The sequence below is a fragment of the Epinephelus moara genome, chromosome 3 (assembly GCF_006386435.1).
Source record: "Epinephelus moara isolate mb chromosome 3, YSFRI_EMoa_1.0, whole genome shotgun sequence".
In the NCBI taxonomy this organism is placed as follows: Eukaryota; Metazoa; Chordata; class Actinopteri; order Perciformes; family Serranidae; genus Epinephelus; species Epinephelus moara.
The window spans coordinates 40,051,182-40,056,436 of record NC_065508.1 but is presented as its reverse complement, the minus strand read 5'-3'; positions in this window follow the sequence as shown (position 1 = coordinate 40,056,436).

Genomic DNA, 5,255 nt, shown 5'->3' with positions numbered 1-5,255 from the left:
TTTTTCCCCGTTAAAGGGTTTTTTTTGGGGAGTTTTTCCTTATCCGCTGTGAGGGTCATAAGGACAGAGGGATGTCGTATGCTGTAAAGCCCTGTGAGGCAAATTGTGATTTGTGATATTGGGCTTTATAAATAAAATTGAATTGAACTGAATTGATGTTGGTTTGGTGTGTCAGCACCTTTAGACGCTGGGGTGCTAACTCAACTTGGTTCTCCTTGTTGCTGGAAAGTTAGTTGCAAACCTTGTGTTTGCATACTAATTCATCTGGTTTCCAAGTTTCGACCCCGCTGTGGGCATGCAGGTCGTGGTCCAGGAAGAAGAGAGTCTGTGAGAACCTATTTTCTGGTTCGGGGCAAGGAGCAAGGGTCTGAGCTTGTTGGCAGCCCAGGAGAAAGAGGAGGCCTGTCTGGGCACCTCTGGGCTGGTCCACAGCTCTGGACAAAGAGGTCTGAGCTGCTCGGCAACTCAGGAGCAAGAGAAGGACTTGTCTGAGAGAGCACAACTTTCCTGAAGTTTGCTTAGTGACATCACAGTGGGGCATATCACTTAAAAGTCCTGTCCAATCAAGTTTTGAGACTTGTATCTCACTTGCCCCTTTTCCACCAAAGCAGTTCCAGTGCTGGTCTGGGGCCAGTTCTTAATTTGGAACCGGTTTTCCTGTTTCGACCGACAAAAGAACTGGCTCTGGGCCAGAAAAAACAGTTCCAGAGTGGCAACACTTCTTTGCTGGACATATGTCACGGGGAAGGGGGCGGGGTTATTGAGCCACTGAGCTACTGCAATGCTGGAGGTGATGGTGGACGAAAGTGTAACTCTGCCACAAACGGAACCTGGTAAGTTTCTTTACGAACATTTTCGCGTTGCATACAGTTGTTTAGTTTTACCAGTTTCTTCAGATAACAGCTGTGTCCCAATTTAGTGCCCGCGTCCCTCGGAGGATGCAGCCCTAAACTGGGACACAGCTATTGTTTGTGATGTCTGCTTGGATTAATGTTAACTGATCAACAGGTTAGCGTTGGTAACATTAGCTAACGTTGCCAAGTTACTTAGCCATGGGCTCACCTACCAGCCCCACTTTCAGTTGGCTAAACATTGTATAATGTGTAGTGGACAAGTCACTGTTTAAAGCGCTATTTTTCATGTGGTCTATAGAGTTATCTGTCATCGAACAAGACGATGCTAACTTGGAGCTAACGTCGCCACTCCACTGCAGCTCGCCAACACCATCCAGCAGCTCAGGTCAAAGCCACCAGACCAAACCAGGTAAGCATTGTTGTGGTGTTTATCCAGTAGTTTGTCTCACCAGACTCTATGCAAACATGGAGACATACCTAAAAGTATGACTTGATTATAATATAAATATGTGCTGTGATAAATGAACAATCATTCATACACAATCCCCTACCACCCATGACTGTTGCCATTGAACCAGGGCAGCTACATACTCCAATCAGCAATACTATGCACAAGTGTCACTGTTACTTTTATACCCACATCCTCATTTCCATATGGTGTGGGGTCTGTATACTGTGTTGTAGGACTAGTGCTGATTGTTGAGCTGACATGTTTGTTACATTGTACTGCTGAACCTGTGTTTAGCCACTTATGACTTAAAAAAAACTTTTAAACTGATTCTTCTGTTCTTGTACACAGGGAAGAGGAAGAGAGACAGCAACACAGAGCTGCTGGAATACCTGGAGAGGGCAGACGAGAGGTTCTTGCAGCACAACAAAGACCTGAATGACTGACACCAGTGCGTTTCTTGGACTGATAGGGCGCATGGTATCCGTGATGGAGGCCCAAGCCCAGAAATGAGCAGTTCTGTTTCATGGGAAGTTTTAGTTTTGCACATTCAATGCACACTTGTCACTTTTATCATTAGCTTGTTTTTTGTATTTAAATCATTTTTTTTCTAAAGAGACATGTCTGCTTCTGTATGTTTTCACTTAATGATGTACAATTTAACTGTGTAATAAGTTCAAGTAAAGCAAACACAGATAAAAGTAGTCAGGTAAACAGCAACAAAACAGCAAAAACAATGGCGAGTAGCAGCCAAAACATGTGCAGCATACACAACCAGAACTAAATAAAACAAACATTTGAATGGCAGGTTCAATTATTCCCTCTGTTAAAGTATGCCATTAAAGCAGCTCTAATGTCAGCCCCTTCTTGGTTGCCATGCTCTGGTAATGCCTGAAGAGGAGGCTGAATGTTGGCCTGTCTGTCCTGGTGCTCCTCAGTGAAATTGTCACTATGTTCCTCACAAATGCTATGAAGGACACAGCAGGTCAGTGCCATTTTCTTGCTCAGGTCAAGTTTGCAGTCATTTCTTTTTAGGAGGCACCTCCACCGTCCTTTCAATCTCCCAAAAGCCATTTCCACAACTGACCGTGTACTGCTTAATCTGTAGTTGTAGGTGTGTTGTTCAGGGGTCAATCTGCCAGTGTCCGCAAAGGGCTTCATGAGCCAGCTCTGAATGGGGTAGGACAAAAATGTATAGGTAAATAAGCATGCTGAGTGGAGAGTGATCAATACTAAAATGAATATCCATCATGCTATTTAACCCTTATGCCTCATTTAATAAAGTTTTGCTTGTATTGAAAAATAAATGGGTATGCGCATGAGTGTCTGTACATTTTTCCCCGTTAAAGGGTTTTTTTGGGGGAGTTTTTCCTTATCTGCTGTGAGGGTCCAAAGGACAGGGGGATGTCGTATGCTGTAAAGCCCTGTGAGGCAAATTGTGATTTGTGATATTGGGCTTTATAAATAAAATTAATTGATTGATTGATTTAAATGTGTGTATGTGCAGATACAAACAGGGTCTTGCAGATCTGCATTCATAGCATGTGAATGCACTGTACATTTAATGTATGAGGAAATGTACAGCACATTTGAAGTGTAATATATCATTCTGTTGAGTTTATTACGTTCTATTGATGCCATATATATATGAACACAGACAAAATTATCAACAAAATTAAGTGACAAACCAAGAATGTTCTTAGTGAGGCATATGGGTTAAGAAAATGAGGTTGAACATAAATCACTTGTATTTTCATATAGTTTGTTTACATGCATTTCAAATAGTAGAGTTCATTTCACAGAGCTATGCATCCTCTTTTGTCCAGCTGAAACTACAATAAACTAGCCCTCAGTTGTCTAAATAAGTACACAAACACATTTGCGTTGTGAATTAGCTGTGCTCTGCCAGCTAACGTTAGCTTACAACAAAGGCTAACATCTCACATTCAGTGTTAGTAAGAGACAAACCGTGTTAGGTTATTACCTGTCTTCTGGAACGTAATTGCCGCCCATACAAATATTGTCGAGCAGCACAAATACGATGTATCTGCCATGTTTGGATGCAGATGAAGCCTCATAGAGCCAGGAGTAACAGCTGCACAAGTACGTGGTCCGCCATCGTTGTTGTTGTTGTTCCTTCGAGCTTGGCGCCAGTGGGAAAGCAACGATGTAATTGACGTATACAGTGACACAATGACGTGGCACCCTAACCACCTCGAGCCGTGGAAAAGCAAATTGGATCTCAGCTGGTTCGCAAGTTGAACCAACTGAGAACCAGCACCAGCACTGGAACTGCTTTGGTGGAAAAGGGATAACTGAGGTGTGAGGTGGGAGGTGGGACATCCTGGAGATGGGTGTCAAATAGCTCTCTTTGTTTGAAGAACAAAGAGCATGCAGAGAAGAAAAGCCCTCACATGTCCAGTTTAGATTTTAACAAATGGCAAATCATCTGTGGTCCGTGTGAACCCCAACACTCCTTAATGGTCAATTTAAATGAATCTCTCAGGGTATGTTGCTGGTACCTTTATCTTAAAACATTTTTTTGCAAGTTATGTGATGACTGGCTTGGCTGTTAAAGAGTAAGGTCTATTTATGTGCTGAGCAATGTCTCCTCCAAAGCTCATTGGATAACATCTTCAAAATGCAATGAGATATCAACGAGACTTTGATAACTTTAAAACAGTTGGTCCAACAATGATCCATTGAAAAAATTGGTACAAATTATGCTTGCGGTTTAGAAGAAGATTTTTGTTTTTTGTTTTTTTAATTGTTTTTGAAAAAATTCAAAATGGGATAAATTTTCCAAGTTGGACCTTAATGGTTCTTGAGGCTGTTTTGTAGAGCACATAGAGCTTGACTTGTGAGTCAAATTTCAAGTCGTACTTGAGATGCATGGCCTTTTCAAAAATTGAATTTTGGGGTTTTAATTATACCGCCCCCATCTGGCCAATTGCTGTCATATTTCTGGAACAGCATTTGCACACAACATCCAATCATTGGTGAAAATTATATGTGCATGCAGTGTACCGCCTCTGGGAAATTTGTGAAAAAAATTTCTTTAGAAAAACAAAAAGAAGTCTGCAAAGCATGAACAACAGGGTTTCAACCCTTCAGGCTTTAACCCCTCATACTCCAGCACAAACTAAACAGGGTACAGCCCCTTCAGGAGTGGAGCCCTAACAAGTCAGCACAAACTTAGTAGGGTCCAGCCCCCTTTGGGCTTGAACTTTGATAAATTATAATAATACCTAGTCAAATTTTAACTAGCACACTAACTGCACAAAAAAAACTAACACAGTGCTCAGTGTAGTAGTTTTCTCGTGGCAGAGGCGAAGTAAGAGGGAACACTCAGGGTAGTGTCTACATCGTTCACTCAGGGGAAATGAATGAATGTGTTTGTGTTGAAATGTCTGAAATAACTTGAACACAACACCAGAGCAAAGAGCATGGATACCAAGAGGCGAAGCTCAATAGAACGCCCCATAGCAACAGACTCGCCCATGGTTTCATCCTACCGCCGCCATTTTGGACTGTCAGCAGACCGCAGCAGACCCGCGTGCATACAAATACACACAGACAAACTGAAGTATATTGCTATTAATTATGCTTACAATGCTACTCACCTCGTGATAACTTGGTCACAGCTGCTTTTTCACGTTTTTGTAAAGCAAAATATAGACTTTAAAAAAAACAAAACTAAGAAAAACGGCATAGATGGCATCTCTACATATTACATCCACTTATGAGAAGATTAACTTAAATACTCCTTCAAAATCACCCCATAAGCCAATCTACCAAAACATAGTCAGGAATAAAGATTTATTTACAGTTTGTACAGTAAGGGGACAGTAATAATAATAATAATAATAATATATAGGCTATTTTAATATGATATATTTTAATGCTAAAGCAGTAATCAGTTCTGATATAAATGGTCCAAGAGGCCATATATA